This window comes from Hetaerina americana, unplaced genomic scaffold (assembly GCF_022747635.1).
Source record: "Hetaerina americana unplaced genomic scaffold, ioHetAmer1.1.p SCAF_7, whole genome shotgun sequence".
In the NCBI taxonomy this organism is placed as follows: domain Eukaryota; kingdom Metazoa; phylum Arthropoda; class Insecta; order Odonata; family Calopterygidae; genus Hetaerina; species Hetaerina americana.
The window spans coordinates 17,205,920-17,230,037 of NW_027287316.1; the positions used below are offsets into that span (position 1 = coordinate 17,205,920).

Genomic DNA, 24,118 nt, shown 5'->3' on the forward strand with positions numbered 1-24,118 from the left:
GTGTGACAAGTTTCTGTATTCCTGCTGCATAGTCGTTCGCCGCCAGCTCATTGAGATACGCGAGGGACCCATCTTGCACAAATTTTTGCATAATGCAGATGGTGTTTAACAATTTCATGAACAATTGTTCGAGAAACATTGGGAAAATGCTCACAGATGTCATCAATTGTGACGCGCCGATCGTTCCTCACGAATTCGTCAACTGAGCTCACCAGTTGGTCTGTAATGACAGACGGTCTCTCCGAACGCTCATCGTCGTGTGTGTTCCCCCTCCCCATGTTGAAGTTGCGACACCACCGCCGAACAGACGACTCGTCCATTACATTGTCTCCATACACCTCCTTTAATTGGCGATGAATATCACATGGGCGAACGTTTCTTGCATTGAGGAATTTAATCACTGCCCTCACTTCACAACTGGCGGCGTTCTCAATTTTTTTAAACATTGTAAACAATCACAGAAACAACACAGGCAATGCTAGCGTCACGCAACTTGGCTCAGAGAAGGCAGACAAGCCACTGAAGCTATCTGACCTCGTCCAGCGGCTACTCGCGTCGTCAGCACTTCATGCGGCACGAACGGGTACTACTTTCCGGATGACCCTCGTAGATACAATAATTGATATTTCTGTATCTTCTTCCTTAAAATGAGTCCAAGAGCAAGAATAGCTTCTCTTGTTCCTATTCTTCCTCTAAATCCAAATTGGCCTTTACTTAAATTATCGACCGCTTTCTTCTACATTCTTCAGTACATTATTCTTGTGATAACTTTCAATGAACAAGTCATCATGCTAATTGTTTTAAAGCTTTCATATTTTTCTGTCTATTTCTCTTTTGGTACGTCAGTATTTCTTTCCTTGCATATATAATACATATTAGTTTTTATAGGCTGGCAGAATTTTTTAAAAAAGTTTTGAATTCGTTTTAGGGTACTTATATTGTTGAACACTTCACTCTTGGTAGCCTTTAAGTCTTTTACTACAAAGTCAAACTCAGAACTGATGATTTAGGTTCCTTTTCCATAACCGTTGGCAAGTTGATCTACTTTTAGTATTCTTGCATGTGTTTTTTCATTCATAAATATTTTCCAAATACTCTGCATCTCTTTGGTTTTTCTTCATCTTCGGTAAAAGTTTCAGCATTGCCATTCCAAATGGTATTGCTGTATGTCCATTAAAATGGCATCTCATGGTTCTGTAAGCTGCCAAATTTTCTGTGGGAAAGGTTTTTCTCTAATTTTTTGCTAAGGGTCGTCAACCAGTCTTCTCTGGGTTTTTATCTGAATCCATTTCACAGACTTTTGTGAAGTATCTTTCTTTTCTTCAGTCTTTGAGTTTTTATAGTTACTTCTCTCCCATGTTAGGTCCAGTGCTTTCTATGCGATCTTTGGTTTCCTTGGGACAGGTTTCCTTTGGCTAATAGTGTTCTTCTGAAAATTCAGTCTCTATTCCTTGTCATCTTCCTTCAATTGGTCCTGTATTGTAATTTTTTCCATTTAATTGTAATTTCCATCGTAAATCTATTCTTAGCTCAGTTTCCCACAATCTAGCTGCCTCTGATTATTTATTCTCTTCTTCAGCTTCTTGATTGGAGATGCCATTTCATTAATTCTCAAGAGTGGCTGCAGTTAGGATCTGCCTTTTTAGCTTTTGTATTTCTTCATCTCTGATTCACAAATTTATGGTCAATTTGGTATCTTCTTACTTGTGTGTCATTTTTGTGAGTAGTACTTTCAGTGTGTTCTACACCAATAATTTGTTCTGATCAGAGAATTTAAATGCATTCATTATTTTTTATTTAACTTCCCTGGACTATGCATTTATAATGTTTGTCATTCCTTGTATTCTCTAATGATTGTGTTCCAGCCTCTTACATATTTACATTTTAATCTCCATTTAATTTTTTTCTAATTAACAATATCAATATTGTAGACTGTCATCAAAATGTAAACTTGTGATACTAGAATACCCATGACTTAGTTGCTACCTTTGCCCTATTGGTTCTTTCATGGTATTGTAGTAAGCTCTGGCATTTCTGTGTATGGAGTTGGTGCGAATAATCCTGTAGCTAGTTACTGCTCCAAAAGTGGACTTAGGCCATTTCATTTCGCCCACACATAAAATGTCTAACCACATTCCTCACATCTCTACCATTACATTTTCTACCCTCCTGCATGGCCAAATTGGCTGGGCATTCCAAGTTCTGAACCTAAAATGATTGATACATTTGACTAATGTTCTCCCTCGAGAAGTCCCCACCAGTAGATCCAAATAGGGAACTAGTTTACCTCAAGAATATTTTACAAATTAAGGCTCCATCACATTGATTGAAAACCATTTGAAGTGAAAAAGATAAATAGAAATCATTATACTCGTACATTCCTATTTGATGACTTTCATGTAATTTTAATAAAAGAAGATTAGCTCTGAATAAAACAATGAAAAACTGTTTGATGCACAGTATTTTCAATGGTTTAAAAGAAAAATTAGAATATAATTTATATGAAATCCATTCACAGATTAATCAACTTACAAGTCAGTGTGATAGGTGATGATAGATTTCACCCAATACTAAGCCTAACGGCATGTGACATTCATACATCAAGTTAGGGGGGGGTGGGCAGATCCTTTCCCTGTGTGTATTAAGTAATAATATTGAAAAACTTTTTTCCCAATATTCTTATTTCTTTGCATTCGGAATGAGAGACATTGAAAATAAATAAATAACTTTAAACTTACTCATATCTCTAAAACGTTTACACATTTGGAAATTTATATCCTTATGACAATTGTGTTACTTTAATTGTTATCCAAATTATCTTGAATTTCCTGAATGCATGTCATGAAAAGTGTTAAATGAAATATTACTCAGTTATTTAAATCAATTAGCTAGATAACGCCTTTAATGCCCAATCCTCTGAGCTCCCTTAAGCCAATTGCGGAGGAAAAATGACAACTTAAGACAACACTGTGGAATCTAAACTTCTTATTTTTTGAAGAAATATTACTTGAAAAAAAGCGGGACCTTGACGTTTCAACTATATTATTATCAATGCAACTTTTTATCATTGCCGGATTAAAATAAGTTAAAATATTTTGTGTAGTAAAAATTAGTTAAGATGGAAATGTTATTCTTTACTCTTCATCATAGGACTGCAAATGCAGATACACGCCTGATTTTCATTGATAATGGATTTCAAATTTTCAAATGTTTGTGTAAAACAACATAATAGGGTAAATCGTTTTTTTTAATGACGTAAAAATACCAGATTTGCAAGATAATCTACGAGTCTGCTAAGAAAAGGATTTTGAGCAATATTATCATTATAAAAATTGATATTTTGTAGTTAATCTAATGTTCCTCATTCACAATCAATACTAAAGATGGAATCCTGAGATGATTATTCTCACAAAACAATCATTAGTCATTTTCTATGATCAAATATCACATTTTCATCACACTAGCTAACTTCTTTATTTTTTAACTAGCGTCCATTTTAGATAATGCAGTAAACTTATACCAATTACATTTTTTTGTTATTATATTAGGGCCTAGTCTCTTCAAGTACGTTGATGGTTACTTATATCGCTGTTATAATGAATCTAATTTTTGGAATTTAGAGTGATGATTGTGGTTTCCAACTTGGAAAGTAAGTAAAATTTTCGGAAATGATCATCATCACTTTTTCATGATCACATTTAGTAGTACCATGGAATAGGCTCGCTTCTTATACATGAGAAGCAAGTAGCAATCTATTTTGATATTTTTGTATAAAAATATGAACATAATTATTTTACTATATATATGGACAATTTTAATCCTCGCGCAGGCCAATATAGTTTTATTGTGTAAGTAATTCTAACTGGTGTATCAAAAACTGTTGTTTGAATTTTGAAATTCTATATAGTGCTGCCACCAATGTGGAATTGACGAGTCTCTATTTTTGGACCTTATTCTTTACGATATACGTGTAAATGTATTTCCTGAGATTTTAATATAAGGAATTTCCTCTTTCAATTTAATAAAAACAAATAATTTTGTGAAAGGATTGCTAGTTTTGGGTTATCCTAGAGGTTCGAATTTCATTTGTCTTACGAATTTTTCATACAAATGAGTCACTGAATACAGGTATTGGCTGTTCCCGTAGTTCCGCACAGTATCTTGTTGGTGAAAGGTAAAATTCGCATTGTATATGGTGGCGAAGGAATCTCCAAATGTCAGTGCCGTAGACTGTTGTTTTGCAGAATGTGTAGTTGACAGCCGATTTTTCAGTATTAGAATTGCAGTTGTGCTCGGGGTGGACGCTACCGACATGTGGTTGTTGTGCTAAAATCCAAGATCGTGAATTGTTCGTGAACCTATTCTTTTAATCTGCACGACGTCGAGATTCTCATTTTGCTGGTGAGTGTATTCATTAATGTTTTCTGGAGTGAATATGTTTTAATTATATTATTGGCAAATGTGAAGAAAGAATCTTTTTGTTTCAACATATTAGTGGAAATGGCTTGGAAATTTTTACCCTACAGAAATGATTACTACTGTTGTTGACAGTAGGATAATTTGGATGCAAGAGGTGCTTGATTGGTTTCTTATTATATGTTTGGATCCCAGATACCAAATTTCGTTATTTTCTTTAGTAATTTTGTACGTGAATTGATGATTTGTTTGAAAACATTGTGAAATGCGGTGTCTACAATGTTATTATGACCTGCCCTTGTATTTGAGTACGCATTTATTTTCTTATATTAGTGAAAGTGTATTTTTGGACGGTGCATTATCCAATGTAGTTCCCGGCGACGTAGATGTGATGCTCATTTTAATTTAATCCTTGGGCTGCATTCTAATGACATTGGCCTTATGATAGAACAGTCTTTTTCGTTATTCCGTCTTATTGTTCTTGTAAATAAAATCAGATGCTCATTATGTGAGTGTTTTCATTGTGTAATTTAATTGGAATTAAATTTAAAATTGTTTTTTTCAGAATAGTATTATTTAGTTCACATTTCAAAGTTGCCGTTTCCGTTATCGGGCGTTTGAAAACAAATAACTCCATTTTTACATCGAGTATTTTATTTACCGTATGGATTTAAGTGTATTTGAATTGGTTTTAATTGAAAAGTATAGCATTCCAATTTTTCTTAAATTTTTGTGGTGAGATACGTAATTCCGGCGAGGAGGCTTAGGAAGTGATTCAACGTATGGATTTTACGCGGCGTTTGGCTGCTTCTCATGCTCTCCTCTCAGATAACTTTAGCAGCAGTGATTATTCTGGATGTGCGGCGATGGAGAAATACCATAACTTAAGTTTAGATCACGACCCTGTTTGTGTCTGACATGATTCAATTCAATTCTAGAGCATATGATTTTATGACATTTCTTCTTCTCTCCACTGTCATCTGTCATGCTTTGCTTCCCCGTATCTTCCGGTGGCGGCGCCTGGGTCCAAGATCAGAGTTTGGGGATGATACTTTATAAGTTGCCATGGAGACGGGGCGGAAGGGGGTGTGGTCTTAACACGCAATGTCATTTGAAGGGGGGTAGGTAGTTGGCTACTCCATCATGGTTGAAAGTCGTTCGTTTTTATAAATCGTCTTAATAATGTCTTTGCTAGTCTTAGCAATGGCCTTTGCTAGGCTCGAACAACTAAGCCAGTTCTTGGGAAACTTTCCTCCTCTATTTCTAACGGTTGTTGTTAGGCATTTCTGCTTCACTACCAATCATTGGTTCGTTGCTCTTATCGGATGGTGCATAGATCATTAATAAATTCGGGAGAAATCTCCGGCGGATATTTTGTTTCCTTACTTTGAACCCTGGGATCGGTTCACAAAGTTTTGGTGTAGGACGAGTTTTCTCCAAGCCCAACTTGAATTGATGTATGAGTTTGATGGTATTACAATTTATATATTATGAAAACTATGGTTCTCACTGATTTAATGTGACATATTGGTATGATTTTAAGTATTAAACACTGTAATATCCAATTAAGGCTATGGATCTAATAGTGTTTATATGATAAAGTTATGTTGTAAAGCGAGTCTCTAACACTGCCGGAATTTATAAGGCCAAAAGATGTCTTATTCCAAATTATAATATTTGTTCACTCTGTGAAGAACAAAGCACCTATTATCATTGGCATCCTTGGAAACTATCTAAACCTTGGTTACTTTCATCAGCTGTGCAGATTTTATGTTACGTTTACCTAAATAGGGATGCAATGATCTTAGATAGTCAGATTTGGCCTCCATTTTTCGAAGCACGGTTTTCACCTCAGTGACTTATATCTAATGACCGTGATTCCTGTAAAATCTAGTTATGCTGTAACTTTATAGAGGTGGCCCATTCAATTTATTGTCAAACCCATTGGAATTGTTGAGGATTCTCCAAATAATGTTAAAATCAAAGAAGAAGAGGGCGCTGTGCATTACGACTGCTTAGTAGGTAGTTTAGTGCTGGAATAATGGAAGATTGCGACTCCAGGAATGCCCTCTTGAGAAGGTTATTCACAGCAGGCTTATCCTAAATCTCTGCACGGCCCCGGCGGTTTTTAAGCATTTGAATTGATTGAGGTTGGTTGCGTTTAAGCTCGGGTTCCGAAATTATCTGTGCATTTTGGTATTAAACTACGTTGACATTCACACATCGTTGTTTCCCGCATTTTTGGCCATTTGAAAATTTCACGAGAGAACCCCATATACACTATTTTATGATAACTAATCTTTACCATTCGAAAGTATTGCCATTCTTTGCCGTGCCCATTTGAAATTCTTGCATATTTACAAACACGGTTTGTGTGTGTATAAGCTATATTGCGTGGTAACCATTAAACTTTCCTCATCTGGCAGTATTGAAGAAAGTTAGATGCATTTATAAATTGAAAGCCTTTCCTGGATAAAGATATGGCAAAAGTTTGAGAAAGGCGGCTTAGGTAGAAATCGGGCATATAATCATTTTGACTACATACGTCTCATTGGGGTGTATACCCGAATTATAAGTGCAATATATTTCATATTATACACGTGGGCATATCCTAATATGAACTCATAATTACCCGTTAAATTATTTTAATGTTTTAACGGATTGTGAATTTGTTGATTACGCCCTTATTACGTAGAGAGATGTTCAGTTGTTGCAAGAACATAAACCACTCAATAATTATAAATTTCTATGAAAGAAGTTCCTCAATTTTAGTTGTTACTATTGAGTGTGTAGATGATGTGTAGGAGATCGTTAGCAGCCGAAAACTTACCATCACAATTATTAGGAACGTCACCGCTTTCAAATTCGACGCTAAGGACAAAAATACGTTTTCTGAAAAAGACAGGTTTTTGTGGCTACCGGAGGAAACCATAGACAAAGAGAAAATTGAAAACGGAAATTTTTAGGAAATAATCTTTAGTTATTCCTTGATTTTTTATCAGTACAGATGCATCGCATTTCTGTAGAATCAATGTTTAACGACGATTATGTAGGAATAGGGTTAATGACTTTGAAATTAACTGATGCCTGCTCATTACGGAAAACCTGTTCATCTCAGAAATTTTTCGTATGATCGTGTGATATGCTTTTGGCAGGTTTGCCCAACCTCAAATAAAGTGTCTAAATAGGCGACTTGAGTTATAGTTACGTAGGAGGAATTTCAGGCGTCCATAAAGAAAGTTTGGTAATTTATTACTCCCTTAAATTATATTAATTTAAAGAGCAAGAGCAAATACGTTTCCGCCAATGACATCGTATTATAAGAATGACTAAAGAACCACGTAACTACGCATAAAAATAATTACTGAGACATCAAAACATTCTATTTCTACTCCCAAATAGGGTTCATATTTGATTGTCGGCGTCCTAACACCCTATGCCACACTCTTTTGCGTCGTACCGCGGAGTAATTTGTGGATGTGATATTTACTCGTGCGTTAAAACGTTATTGTTCACATTGAGTTAGTATTTTATTATTTTGCATGATTTAGAAATGTCGGCTCGGAGGACTTTTATTCAAATCGTCTTAAAACTTCTTGCGGTAGAAAAATGCTGCACCTTATTTTGGAGTTAATATCATGTACAGCGTATGGTATCGGTGTGTTTTATAATCACTTTGGTTTGTGAAGATGCAAAATCATTGCGGCATAGTCTAATTCAATTCACGATTGATGTGTACAATTTTGGGGCATATTACGACCCCCCCGCAACCTGTTTCCTTTCCTAAAAGACGTATGAAACGAAGCTGTTATTTTTGCAAAAATCAATGGTTTTCAATGTTTGCGAATCGAATGGTAGGTATTCGTCGGATCATAAAATTTCCAAATAAATAAATAGGGGTATAATTCACTGAAGTTAAAAGGGTGCCAGATAGTTGTGTCGGGCTGGTTAACAATGAGTTTTGTTAAGAATCTCAAGAGGGCGAATCCTCCACGACCACTTCTTTGTTTGGCAGATAGTAAATGCGTATTATATTACAACATTCGGTGTCTGTTTTGCGGTATTTTCTCCACTTTCGTGTCGTTCTGCCACTATTTATCAGGTTCTCCCTCATCCCTGGCAAATTAAAATAGGAGTAACTCTCCGTGTGGTTACTCGAAAGGTAAGCATAGCCATTTTGGAAGGTAGGATTAAATGGCTCATGATGCTTATCTGCTGCAGAATGAACGCGATACCAGCTTTATAGGACGAATAGCTCATGTGCCGTGGACATTTTTACCGTATTATGGAGATAACATGCCTGAACCATTCATTGGTAAGCTGGTGTGGTGAATGCCTTTATATGTGTGACCTTTCAGTACAGAGCGGGGTCTTAATGCAGTGCTTCCGTGATCATGGAATGGATGCTGGTGCCAGTGTGGGTGGATATGATAATTAAGTGCATTTTTTCACGCTACTTTATATGGTCGTTTTCCACTTTAATGTAGGATATTGTAGTTGACATGAAATATTGTGGCATTGAATGTGTCCTTGAATGTCTTGATTCATATCTCCCTTTCTGTAAGCTACAGGAACTGGTCTTGGTATTGCTTAACGATGGCGAGCGGCGTTTAAGAGCTTGCACTCTCTCTACGAGGGTTAAAAACCACATTATATGAATAAAATGCTTTTCAGGTTCGTCGGTTTAATCCATTCCACGACTGACTGTAATTTATTCTGTTAGCAATTTTCTTTTTTCGTGGTTCACCTTGATTTCAAATCAATTCACTATCTTAAAATGTGGAATGCAGTATTTCCTTGAGTTGAGTAAGTGAAATTTGAAGGGAACAATTTTCAACCCTTTCACAGCTGAGTTGTACGGAAGTGTGGCACAGTGGTGAGAGTGTATAACTTCTTCAGCTCCTGATAATTTCTTCCCTTCCCCTAATCATTGCGGCCCACAAAGACTTTCTTATTCATGAGTTTATAACACATGGTATTTCGATTCTTACTTCATTAATGAGCTAACTATTACCTTATTAATTTCTTTACTCGAGCTACCAATCAGCGTTTTTCTTAACTCCGATGTAATGGCACTTTGTGGCGATTTAACTATAGAAATAAATCTACTAATTTCTCAAGTCTTTCTGAATATTTGATTCCTATCTTTTTGGTCATGTCCTTTTTCTCCTACCTGCTATGGATGAATATCTCTCATATTTAACTCGACTGCTTGTTCTTTCGGTTATTTTTTCGGGGTATTCGATTGTATCCTATATCGCCATAGCTTCATAGTCATTAAAGTCACATTCGTTGCATTGAAGTCATGTTCCATGCTTTATTCATTCTGGAGCATATTGTTTCCTCCATTCTGGATTCTTATTCGTAGCGTTATTTTTGCCTGGCACGGGCTGTCACAAATTGTATGCCTAATCCTGCGTCGAACCCCTGCTGTATTTCACTCACGTTTTGAGGGCTCGTTCCTTTACGCTTCTCCCTATAGTAAGCTTAGTCTTTTCTGTTCTTCCACACTCTGTCACAACCGATGCTGTTGTAAGTTACTCCGGAGTCCAAACGGTGAATAAGAAAATATCAGCTGAGGGATGTAAAACGTTTTTTCAAGTGAATGTTTCAGGTTCTGTTACCGGAGACTTGTAGTGGAATGAGTTATTTTCGGAATTTCGAGCACTCTTTTCGCGGGTTATTTTGTACTGCTGGAAACATCTAATTCGTTGAAATTGTTAATGGTCGAGGGAAAATAAGTTTGGAGTAGTATATCCGCCTTGGCTGCAAATAAAATGGGCCGGTTTCGATGTGTCATGTAGGGGCGGTGAGGGAATTGGAGATTCGCCTTTCACAGTCCTCTCATATCAACAGCATGGTATCCATGGCTACCCTCGAGCTTCTGTCATTTGATGAATCTATTCTTCGTCGATAGTATACACGCATGCATGTTCTATATAAATGCGATATACCTTAATTTATCCACCATTTATGAATATTTTAGTTATGAAAAGAGATGATAAGTGCTCATCTGAGGTTCAGTCAATTATTCCTAGACTCTTAGAGATAAATTATTGAAAATGAATTATGAAATTGAAAGGGCCAGTTAAATATTAATGTACGTAAGTCGTTGAATAAATTCTTAGGAAAAATTAGGAAAAAGAATTTGGTAAGTTTTTTTATTTTTCAGCATAATCTCTTTTTAGCTCGATATATCTTTCCCAGCGTTTTTCCAACTTAATTAAGCCGTCCAAAAAGTGGGATACTATATCGCGAATTTTGCTCCTTTAATCATTCAAAACCAAATTGTGGATTTTGTCATTCATTTCTCAGGAAGTCACTTCCACTGGACGGCCCAAACAATGCTCATCATTTGTGGATATGCGACCATGTTTAAATTCATTTACCCAATGTGGAACGGTCGCAAACACAGGAGAATATGGGCCATGAACTTCATCCAACTCGGCTTTGATCTCTTTCAGAGTTAAGCCTTTTAAATAAAAAGGTTTAATCACCGCACGAAACTCATTTTGCTTGATAAATAAACATTTTTTTGCTTCATTTGACTACGGAAATGAAATCACGTGATGGATAAAGCTGAAAATTTAACAGCATTCTAGTGAGGGGCTTGCTAAAAGCCAACCTTTTCCAATACCACGAGCGTCATCTCTCGGATTTTCAAGGGAATTTTTGAAGGACACACGTGACAATATTAATGGGAGATTGGGGGGGGGGATACACTATTGCAGTATTCTAGACGAAGGAAATTAAGAGCAAAGATTGCATTAGCAAGAGAAATATTTGAAAATGCGTGCTGAGATGTATCGAAAAAATTATCGTTCGGAATTGGTTTGGTGCGCTATCTAGTGTACTGGATTCAAAAACCCGAAGGCATGGGTTCGAATCCCTGTCGTGGCAGAAGTTATCGGGGAATTCTTGACCCGTACATGGGTGCTATGTGGAGATAACTTCAAGTGGAATACGGCGTCCGTTGGATGGGACGTGTAATTGCGGATCACTTAGCGTCTTTCGTCATTAGAATATGCTAATGTCGACGCCGGGTTTCTCTCTACAAGTGCACCATTCTCCCTACGCCCATGAAAATCCGATTTGTTCCAAGTTACTTCGGCTGTCAGTTGCTTCGCCTTATAACTAACCTAACTACTACCACTAATATTAGCGTCGATGTTAAACTGAACCGTGGTGTATTATTTTTTTGAATCTTGTGTTCTGGGGAAGCATTACGGTTTGAAGGGTTGTGGTTATGGAGTGAAATAAAAAAATGTTGAGCGTGAAATACGGCAAATGAAGTGTCATACAGGGTTGAGGAAGGGAATACGCTGGTCGGGGAAATTTGAAGAAGATAGAAAAAAAGACACGGACGACATGTTGAGAGGTAACGGGGTTTGGAGGGTTGTTATAGAAGCGGGAGCGATGGGCAAGCGGAGAAGGATGAAGAAGAGTGTTCGAAGTTAGGATGTAACAAGGAGCTGAAGGCTTTAATGTGGGGAAGTTAGCATTTCAAGTAATATTACAGTGGCGGCGGGGTAAACTCCTCGCCTGCCAACCCAGAGGTCGCCGGTTCGATTCCAGGTGGGTTTTTCTCCATCTAGGGCTTGGTTGTTTGTATTTGTCTTTAATGTAATATGTAGGGGTAAGGTGTAAGAAGGTGCTATAAAGTCTCAATCTTGCCCCAGCAAAAGAAGTCGTTAAATATATATGTATGACATAGGTGTTTGAAGAATCGGCAGCTGTGTGAAGAAATTTTTATGGATAATTCTAAACGTAGTAGTCCGCGGTATGCTACTTGCAATCAACATGCTTCGTTGAACGCGATATGTTGCTTGCAGCGAAAAACATGCTATTAATGCGATCACTTTGAGTATCTCTGAGGTTATAATATTGTTTTTATTTCTATTAGACTTAAAAATTAAAATGAATTTCCCTACCTTTTCATTTTAAGCATTTATATCTAGTAAGTATGAAAATGTTCATTTCAGCATTGCGATAAATCTTACGGAGAAATAACTCGGAATTCCGTCATGTGCCTAGGATGGATTACAAGAGATAACTATTGAATAATTAGTGAAACACTTGTACTTTCAAAAATTTGATGACGGGATCGATTACATGAGGTACATTGTTAGTATATTGATATCATCCCTAATGATCCACGCTTAATTTTCCACCGCATTTCCGCGGTATATAAATGGGTGCATTTTTCGACGCGTTGCGGTATCGTCGGGCGACTCGGCGTCTTGCCTCATCGTGGCGAAGCCGTCGTGCAGCAGCGCGAGTTCCGTGGAAAAGTACCGGGTCAGTTTATCACGGTATTATGGGACGACACTCACTCTGCACTTAATTCACTTTATTTTTATGGTGTAATAACCGTGCGTGTCATTCAAGATTTTTTCCCAAGATACGATGTAAGTTTTAGATTCTAATCTTCCTACTCCCTTAACATTTTCTCCTCAGTGATAAAGAGTTAAAAAATCCGCGTGTTTTGGCCAAGAATAGACTTGTGACGAAGGGTCGGAAAAACTTAATCTGCTCTCTATGCCCCATGCCGATTCTTCTCAAATGATCGGTGGAGTTCTGAAAATTTGAACTACTTTTCCTACATTACGTTCTATTTTTTAAATCGTTCTCTGCCGTAAAATAGTACTTTTGGTGTCGTACTTTGGCTCTTGTTTAATAGGAAGCATGCGTATATTGACTGCCTCGTGTATTTAAAAAAAAGTGGGTAATTTCAATTTAGCTAGTGATTATTCATACATTAATGTAGGCTAATATAGCTTCGAAATACGTGATTTTATTGTTAACCTCCAAAATGTTGATACATGTTTGTGGAGTGTTTCTGTGTTCAATACGATAAATGCATGCTTTATTATGAGGCAATTTCCCACATTATTCCTGAAGCCATACGTCTTCCGGGTTCATGTGTTGTACGCGCACGACGGCATTCGTGGTGTAAGTATGAATCCAGCAATGAGACGCCCCGGAAGCCTAAAGATCAACTTTCCCCATTATTGTTGGCACGATTCCTCGGTGATCTAAGGAATCTCATCTTCCGATGGTTTACTTGGAAATTTTTATCTGATGTAATTATTTCTTTGTTGTATAACGCGGATGTACACACCAAACCACCCTTGGTCTTCACATCAAACAGTATTCATTAAACATTGATAAGAGAAAGCGATCGGGAATCCTATTTTTCGGGAGATTTATTCTTTTCATTAGAATCGTAATTTTAAGCTCACTTCAGACGTTACGGTGAAAGTTCATAAGATAATTCGAAGGAGTATTGACGGTTAGCATTTTGTTAAAGCAATCCGAATGTCAACGCTTGCATAACGACTAAGACGAAACTTTTACGTGGTTGAAGATTCTATTTTGAGAGTAATTACTACTTTAGGCTCTGGAACGTGACAAATTACATACGATTGGCAAATCTATTTAGTTTCGAGTTTTTAGAATGAATATCAAGGAGAGTGAATTTTTTCTTAATAAACAATCGACGGCGCCCGTAATTCATTATGTAATTGGGAATTAGTTCTTCTACAATGCTGAACAAATTAGGTGCGTATCGCTGTATATGTTTTACGAACATGACTTTACTTTGATCTCACTCCAAAGGGTTTGGCGATAAAGAAGCATTCGATCATGTCAAGTTAGCACTGGCCAAAATGATGAAGCCATTTGCCTAAAGGTATCTTATGAAAAGTTTGTTGGTGGAAACTTGGTGCCAGATTTAATCGCTAATACGATGTCTTAGGCTTCTATGTAAGGTATTCTCACATTTTGGGCAATTAAATGTGATTAATGGCCAAAGTTTCGTCCCGAAAAAGAGCCTAAATAAAAAAAATGAATTTTATTTCGAGAACTCTTTCCTCTGGAAATGCTAATGGTAATTAAATTGACATTATTCCTTTATGTAGCGTGTGAAACTTTTTATTCGGCATTTTATCCAAATTTAGTTTTCGTGGTGGTTATTCTTGTGAACCAAAATACATTTTTTTTCAACTTCTTAATCTTTATTGAATTAAGTTGTGTGCAAGGATTTGGATTTTGTCTGCAAGTTTACAATTTTCGATATCAACACCTTTCCGAAAACATATGAGCAGTTATAGTCATTCGTAATACGATTTAAAGGTCGCTTTACGGTTTAACTGGATGGGGGAACTTGCTCGGTTCGTTCTCACTCCTTTGACCATCATTATATGTTCCTGTCTTGTCGGTAAATAAATTTAGAATTTATTTAAATACTGTCATGTACTATGGAGAAATTCATTGAATAACAGCTGAAACAGTGTCATATGCTTTGAATTCTGCTCGGTAGGCTGACACCAAAAACTGTCAAATCGAATGCTTTCTCTCTTTTGATTGGACCCCTATTTTTCTCGTTAAGTTTGTTACACCTATCCAAATCAGTCCTTTTGACCTTATCCAAATCTGATCCTATATGTCAGTTCGTGGCATTCGTGCTTGCGAATGTTCAGGAAGCAGCCAAGTTTGATCCAGATACAGCCTTGGTGGAACCAGTCCGTAATTGGCAATTTGCGACCTAAATATTATAACTTATAGAATCAAATTTTGCCATAATATGTGCTAATTACTTCCTAATTTAAATTGATTGGCCCTTTATTCGTTTTAAAAATGATTGTATCTCTTATTGAATGCGTGAAACCGGAGGAGAAATGATGAAACTTTTGTCTTAGTTTACAATATGTTCGTGCATTTATCGTAGAGCTCTTTGAAGCAGTTAAACTCCAGCTCTGTGTAAAGATTAGTGGTCATAATTCGTTTTATCGAACAGCAATTTACTATTAGGATCTCTGATTCCATGTAATCGATACTATCAATTCCTGGTAGTATTTATCGAGGAATTCGACAATTTTCACCGCATCAATCGAACTTACTGGAGTGCTAACACGGCAAAGATCTTCGCATTCCCTGAAATAAAGCCCACTATCTTATTTTGGTCACGAAAATGTGTTGGTATGCTGCGAAACCCCTATTTTTATTCTCGTCGCTACTGCCTAGTTACTATGGATTATCTTTGCAAGTTACCCATGTATCATCCTGTTTTGTTTTTTAGTTTTTCAGAGAATCAGGGAATTATGCTTTTTTGCGTGACCTTCTCAACGGTATCTTAAATTTGCACGTTTAAGATTTTTTCAGTAAATCAGAATAAATGTTAACGCATTGATACTGAATATGAGTTGCTGAATATTGTAAAACGATAAGGGCTCATTTTTCGCGTTTTAAGAAGCACGTTATGGTAGCTTTGAGGGATATCCAGTGTGTGTTTCTGTCTTGCAATATATTCAGAGTTCTCATCATTGCTCGAGAAAATTGCATTTTATTGAATACAGCCTCTTGGGCATTTTGTCAAACGACATATCGGTGTAAAACATGTATTACTTTTTACTTTATTGACTAAGCTTGGAACAGCCCATGTGTCCAAAGTAGGTAATCATTGAATAAACATAGCAATTACGTCCCAGGGGTGCGAAACCGCGATCTCTGCGTAACCAGCTGGACATGTCATTGGCCTAATTTGAGATTATCAACGTGCATATACGAGTTTAGAATATTAAGATTAATTCAAAAATTTACTATGATTATTCATGCATAAAGGTAACTAGGAAGTACCTTTAATTCCATTTAATATCATGCAATTAGTTTAAGTAAAAATGCTTAGCGGAAGAAAAAAAACTATCATTATCCATTACAAAGTAGAGAACGCCTATAAAATATCTTGTATCTAACTCCTCTGGTTTGCAGTTATATTACGCATCAGAACTTGTTTACTTGCAATTGCTGCGTTTCTAACCTCGACCGCCATTGATGGAAATGCCAGCAGCTGTTACTCGTGGAGATATTTCCTGGGACGGAAATGTCATCTGGCGTGAGTAATTTTTCTGATCAGATCGTAAACAAAATTGCTGGTGAAGTTTCTTGAGAGTATAATTTTCAGTCGCTTGTTTGGTAATGTTCTTGAGTCATCTACGTTAATAATAGCGACATATATTTCCAGTTACTGCGTGACCTCGGCCGACATAAGGGTTTTGTATGTGGTCTAGTGCAACATTGACCAACACCCCGTGGTGGATGTTGACGAAGCATCCGATTTTGATAACGTACGAAACTTTTTTTCGATCATTCACCGACAGCGTTCTTGGTGAATGTCATGTCCACATTCACTTCTTTCGAGCATTCGCCGTAACATGTATTCCGCTGTAAATCTTCTAAGTCGAAGGATCGCAAGCCAAATTTGGTGTCGAATTCTCCGATGATTCGGTGATGGTGTAAGAAGGCGGCTCAGGGCCCAGCGTTGGATGTAATCATCTCGCCCAATAAGGCTTTCAACTGTGCAGCGGGAGAACTCGTCGTGAAATCTTGCTCCCTGTAAATCGGATAACATTTTTCTCTGCGTTGACACTAGGCGAAATGCGCAGTACACTCGCACCCCGTGGCATAATCCCCTCCCCCCCGTCACCGGATAGGTGGGCACTCGTCTTCCTTTTGCATCGCTATGACGTCGGGTTGCGTTGTCTCGCAACATCCGTCCCTTTAAAAGCCGACTTGTGTTCTCCCTCCTACTTCCCCCCCACGACCCCTCCCCCCTATCTGCACTTCTCTCCCTTCGCCGCCGCCATCCGGGGAGGGTTCGTTGCTCGTCCGGCATCAGTATTTCATTCCACTCGCGGCGTTTCAGCTGTCACGCTCCACATTTCGACGTCTTCTCTTCCAATCCCTCCACTCGTCCTTCCTATCTCTCTCTCTTCCCCCCTCTTGTCCTCCCCCCCTTCCCCCTCACTCTTCTCTCCAGAGGATGATCTCGTACAAAGCGCCGACGGTTCCCTGCCCCCCCCTCCCCCCTCCATCCCGTCATCCTTTCCCTCTTCCTCTCCCTTCGGTGGCAATCGATGGATTTCATTTCCTCTACGAGACGTTTCTACATTTCCCCGCTCCCCCCTCCCGTCCTGTTTTTAATGCTCTCGATTTCGCCCCTCTCCCCCTTTCCCCTCTGATCCCATCGTCCTCCCCTCTCCTCAAAGTGCCCATCCTTCCGTTTTGTCCATTGATTTCTCTGAACGATCTCCCTCATTTGTCGCTTAAAAATTGATGAACTAGATAGGTACCGAATCCGCTTCGGCTACTTGAGCTGTTCTTAATGTCATGCGGGTCGCGTGTGCGTGGATCTGATTGCCTGCAGTGACTTTTAAGTTGTCTTTTTCTGTGAGTTGTTTTTTTTTCTGACCGTCCGCCATTGAGGACACGTGCTGTAAAAGCAGTCTCTATATGCTTAACTATCCCTGCAAGGACATAAAGTAGCGTCGACCCTAATGCTCGAGGCAGTGACGAATTCATCCCTTTCTTTTGCCTCAAATATTACACGAGACCTGCATTTCGCAGAGATGGTTATGCCTACTGGAACATTATTCTCGTTTTTATAGCCCTTCGTTCGTTTCCCCTCAACTTAATGACGCTTATGGCTTGCTCGCGTGTTTTCGTGCTCCCGAGTGTTCCGTCGGCGTTGATCGAGAACCCCCGTTTCAAGTCCTTTGTGACGAGTTTCAGTATGCCAGAATTTTTCTTACGCACAACGTGAAGAAAGTATACCTCTTGCATACAGTCTTAGGAAATGGGCGCTCATTTGTTCTGCTTTTTATCGTCATGCTCTGTATTCAGGGCTGTTTTATGGCTATGCTTGCAAGATTTCATGTTTATGCATCAGATTGCATCTCCAGTACATGCAGTTATGACATATCGTTGCTTCATTGAGAAGTTGTCACTTCTCGCAACATATGTAGATTCTCTCTCGTCATCGTCGGCATTAAAAAAAAGTTAAGCATAGTGTGTTTATTCATTCGGAGGACTTGGCTTGGTTTTTGTATGCATTCCAAGGTGCCATTTTTAACCCGTTTCCTATACGGGCGCTTGAGTATTGCGACGACCAGTCAAACTGGACATCCTAGTTCTTGTTCATTTCGTCTCCGTCATCTAAGCCTGTGGTCGAAAACTTTCCTTTGTTGGAGACCGAATTACGTGTATTAAGTTTCAAAGTTTTGAAGGACATCGTTCCCCGACATTAATCTCGAAGGGAATTAGTAGGGTGTTCCTAGGGGTCTTAAGGGGCATTGTCTAGTATCCTGCGGTCCTGTTGAGACTCTACGGGACTGCATGTTAATGACCATGGTAGTAAGTTGACGTTTTAAGGGTATTGTTGCAGGTTTCGATAACTGGAGACGCTTCCAGTGTTTCAGAGACGGAAAAAATTAATCCATTGGAACAATGTTTATGAATAACTTTGTGATAAATGATGCCTTTTTACTAGAAACGAAAGTACTCGTATATTGATTGAAATTTAGGGGCGGAACCTTCATCGAAGTTACACAAATGGTATCTTCGCACTTCTTCGACTGATCCCTTACTACACCTCTATTTCGAGGGATATTATTTCGGGTCATGCTTGCATTTAGTAACCTGCCGATCCATGATTAAAACGCCCTCCACTAACCGTTTGTGGAACTGTTCAACGCCATTCAATGGGTGTGTTTGCGTGGTCGTATGAATTGAACGAGCGGCGTTTTTTAATGCAGAAGAAGAATCGGGGGCCGAATATTACCATTTTTTCTATTCCATTATTTTTTATCAATACGAATGAGCACCTTCTTTTAGATTTAATCGATGAATGAGATATTTCTTTATGGTGTGCTGCATGTAGCGAATCTATGCTCATATTTGAATGAAAATTTGATCGAAGCTACTTCTTTAGTATACGGCAAAAAGTTGCATTAAGTTACCCTGTTTCGAAAAATATTTCTTTACTTCTATTTATATGTTGCGGCAGTTTTCATGATTGAAGCCTCTGATATTTTTTATGTTATCCGAGGAAGTGTGGCACGGGAAGAGAGGAATGTAGAAGTTTGACGTAGAAGTGTGGCACGGGAAGAGAGGAATGTAGAAGTTTGACGTAATACGTAACGTGCCCATTGTTTGCACGATGAGAACAACACTTCCCTGTAAAATAATTCAAATTATTCTTCTAACCCATTCTAAGATTGGTATACAGCTGTACTGATGGTTCATTTTATTTTGAAATTACAATCAAGGAGTGTAATGTGGCAAATATTGCTTAATATTTGGCGTGGTTTAAAAAAAACAGTGGAATATGCAGAGGGGTGTGGGTATTATTATTGTTGTTATTATACCGTTCACGGTAGGCCTGGGTGGACAGAGACTGAACAACAAAAACGTTTTTTTGATGCTCCTAACAATACACTTCGCACAAAGCAAAACTTGGCACCTGACACTGCAATAAACACTTCTAGAATTTACCATACTTCCTTCTTCCCTTAATTCCGTCCAACATGCCTATTCTCTTGCTATCCCTTCTTCGTCTGCCTAACATGCTCCCCCCTATCACACACTTCAACGTCCCAACTCCAATCAAAATGCTCTTCATCCACCTTTCCTGCCTCCTTTGGATTCCTGCCAACAATCCTGTCATCTCTCCCACCATCCCGGTACCTCCTCGTTTGCTTTCCTTTCCGTCCGGGTCACCTTTTCCTTCTTCTCCACACCCGCATCTCCAAAGCCTCCAATCTACGCCTACCATCTTGCTTCAACGACTATGTTTCCCCGCCGTCCAAAATTACGCTCCTATATCAGAAGTTTTAACGAGTCTTTTCTTAGCATCCTTACCCAACGGCTCTGTCATCAATTCCCTCCTTGAGAAGGCTTCTTCGCTGAACGAAATTCTTCTGCTGACGTCCCCGCTTGCAACCGCTTTGACCATCCTAGCCCAAAACACTGCCAAGTTTGGTTAACTGCTCCACCTGCTCTCCTACCATTTTTTACCTTTAAATTAGCCTCTCTGTTTCTCAGAAGTCTCATAACCCCTGTTTCGTTTACATTAATTCTCAACCGATAACTATCACGCTGATTTTCTAATGCGCTCAGTGGCGGTGCTTGTAACCCCTTGGCTGACTGGCCAACTAAAGCATGATCATTCGCAAACGTAACTTATGTTACGAATTTCAAACTCCAGTTCTGTCCATGCCTCTCCACATGAAAGTTGTACGGCACATATAGTAATGGTCTTAGCTTCTTCCTAATACTATCCCGATTCTCCATTTGCCACTCGCAACTGAGCAGTCTAAGACATGTACAGGTTGCGGATAAGTCTTCTACCCCTCCCTTTCCATATACTCCTATAATACATTTTTTAATGCCACCCAATTCACTCCATGGAACGCCCACTGGAAATGTATGAAATTAGCAAATGCATCCTGATTGTATTTTGTGATCCATAATTGGTGACCTCATTACTGCTATGGCTGTCATACATGCATCCTCCCTATCTGAAACTAAACTGATCATCTCCCAAGTAATCATGCCCCATCCTCTCCAACCTCTTATCGATGATCCTGATAATCACTTAAGCTGCGTACGAAATCAAACTAATTACTCCATATCCGTCACGTATGGCTGCCTTTCCCTTTTCGGGATGGCTGCTAACACTGGTCTGAAGAAATCTTGCGGTAAAATGCCTCCCACATGAGCACTACGAATTTGCCCATAAAAACTCTTTATTCCACGTTTTATCAAACCATGAGGTAGTTCCTAGGAAACCTTATCCCTTCCCACAGCCTGATTAAACTTCAATTTGTTAACTCCCTTTCTATCTCGCAATCAAATATGCCTAAACCTAAACTATCCTCTTCTTGGTCAAATTCTCAGATTATTCCTTCGTACTTCCTGACAGTGCTTTCACCTTCCTTCACATCGCACCGGTGTCACCCTTCCTTTTTAAACCTTCTACATCCTTTTATTTCCTCTCCACATTTCATGCGCCCTTTTAGTTTCCCGCCTTAGTTTATTATTTATCACCGAGGACTTGTTTCTACTTAATTTCATATGTACTTACATTCTTCAAGTTCCTTCTCTCGTGTATTTTCCTTTCTCATCTCGTCTGTAATTCAGTGTTTGATGGGGGAATCGAAGGCCAGAAATCGCGTGGGGAAGTCTGTAAACAGTCCTTTATCTATAATATCTGAGGTCATACAGCATTTCCCATAGTGCTCATATACTTCGATTGGGTGGGTACGGGCTTAATGACGTGACCAATTGTCGGTACAGTAATTTTCCACACAAATTTTCGTGCAGCAACAATTAAGAGTTGGCATTTTTTTGCTAAAACTATGTAATTCATGGTTATAATTTTTCTCTTATTTCAAACGACTGATTATGTAGATGGCTTGAGACTGCTGGATAAAGTTTGACTTGCTGGAATGGGAGTGTTTTGATTGCAAATATGAATTGTCGCTAAAATTTCGTCATCCCATCGAATTCGCGTGTATGTCGTGCCTAAGGTTGACTGGTTGGAAAATGAATTATCCAAAACTTCGGCTTAGTTACATCAAGGTGTTCCTGAACTAATTTTCCCAACAAATGATGGCGGATTTCATTCAAAAGCTTACGTGCGTAATGTTGTGCTGTTGGTGTAGACACTGCGCGGGAGTCTGGGGTATTATCCAATCTTTATCGTATTTTATAGGTAAATAAGTTGAATTTTTACATTTGATCTAGTTTTTATCCAGTAATGATCGCAACTATTGGATCGTTAACTTCAATTAATTCCAGTGGTTAATTCATTCCTTGGATGAATATTTTCCTGATCTACCTTGCCTTTTGACGATAACGTGTGCTTTATGCGTGTAAGGCATATACTAAGTGTTGCTGTTGATTAGCGTCGTCTTAATGTGTTAGTCCCGATTCAAAGTCTCATGTTTGTAGAAAACCATCGCAAGGCTTATTATTATATTCTTCTGTATATTCCTAATTCTAAATCATAATCAGATAAAGGTCAGTATATTTTCTTTTGCGCATCCTTCTTGTGAGGAGAACTCTCTGGAATTTTCCTACTGTCCCATGTTAATCTGCGTACAAAATATTTGACAATTTTCTTACCTCAATGTTCTCCAACGATTGGGTACAACTTTGAAGTCGTGAAAGTGGAAGATATAATGGCTGATGCACTAGAGCGATGAAGTTTTCTGGAGGTGGTTTAGGATAAGTAAGAGGATATACATTAGAGCACAGGTATCTGCACATTTTTATAAGCGGTATTTTAAAGGAAAAATTATAATTATAAGCGCATTAGATGAAGAATTGCATTAGCATAGGATGTATTTAAATAAGAGGGTGGAATTAATTACTAGAGAGCTAGTTTGTAATTTTTTGAGAAGCGGATGTAGAGAATCATGGCGTAAAGAGGGAGGGTGAGGGAATTGGCGGAGGATATATAGAAGGAAAAAATATTGAAAGGTAGAAATAATATCTTTAGGAAGTATTGAGAATTAGAATGTTGTGCTTTCAATTAGGGGTTGAATGGAGAATGCTGGGTAAACACCAAAAGGGAAGTAAAAGAATAAGCCCCTGGTGCGTCTAGTCAGCGGGTAAGAAGCATTGAACGAAAAAGGAGAGTGGGGCAGACATTTTAATGCTTTGCTAATGAGGAGTATGTTCGAAACGTTTATACCCAACTCGGGTATCGTTCAAAACCTATCGATAGTAGGAAGTCTGTCTGTAAATATAATACCGTCTGTTGATTTCCGTGATTCAAGGGATTAATTTTTTCACATTATTTCACGCTTTCTTTTGCGTTTTGCATCCACGATCTATTTTTCTGAGAAAAGAGAGCGGGATCTTGGTAACTGGAGTTAGAAATGTATTTCTCTGCATGCATAAATAGTTGGGTATTCCCTTAGATTATTTCAAACTAATAGCAAGACTTGCTGGTCTGGACAGAGTTAAAAGTTTGAATTTCATTTCTGCGCGCCGTTGTGCTAGAGTTGCCGTATAATTATGATATGTAGTGAATATTCTAGTGTGGTTAGTATAGTAAGCGCTCTGGTAGAAATGATTCCAGTCCCTCTAGTCTGGTAATGGAATAGGGATTTCTAAGACTTCGGATTGGTGTGGTTGGTTTTTACTGTGAACCGAGTAGTTTAATTTCATATAAATCGTGAATTTGAATAGAACAGCCGTATTGGAGTGTGTAAGTATTCACAAAATAGCTATAATTTACTCATTCATTATTGTGACGGCATGCTTGATCACGTCATTTGTCGTATGAACGTTTTTGAGTTAGCCGCTTAGCACTTGCATGATAGGGTAAATTTGCAGATAGCAGATCATTTCGTGTGCAATTTTTTCATCGTTTCAAGAACGATTTTAGTTGTTAAAAAAGTGCAATGTAGAATTTCCAGGAACCATTTTGGTGAATAAAAATTGCCAGACCGCCGCTTTACTCCCCGAGTTGTTGCGTTTCTGAATCTAGCCTGTTCCATAACTCTCTTATTGTAAATCTCGGTTGGTAATAAATGGTACCCCTGCGTGCGTCCATCATGCTCGGACGGCCAAGGAAATTCTTTTTCCCCGGCGGGCGATTCATCGCACTCCATCTGCGTGAATCGTAATCATTTCGCTGCGGATGGTGTGATCGATGACCCTCTCTTCAGCGATTCCTCTGTTTGGATTTTTGTTGCCCCATCCCCCCTCCCTCGGTTGTCTTATAAACGATCTGCGTGGGATGAAACTTTTGCCACGTGCTCCCCTTGGACGCGCGAATCAATACGGAGAGCCCATTAAAGGTACCGGGTTATTTGAATATTTTGGATGGTGTTCGATGATGATAGGCGAGCTC

General features: G+C 38.5%; 1 protein-coding gene across 1 annotated transcript in view; it reads left to right on the top strand.

The window, feature by feature from the left end:
• Positions 1–4,173: 4,173 nt before the first annotated feature.
• Positions 4,174–24,118, top strand: part of Dmtn (transmembrane and coiled-coil domain 2 protein Dmtn) — a 251,103-nt gene continuing 231,158 nt past the window's right edge. The window contains exon 1 of the mRNA XM_071595354.1: positions 4,174–4,401. The gene's annotated coding sequence lies outside the window, so the exon portion shown is untranslated. The remainder of the gene's footprint in view (positions 4,402–24,118) is intronic.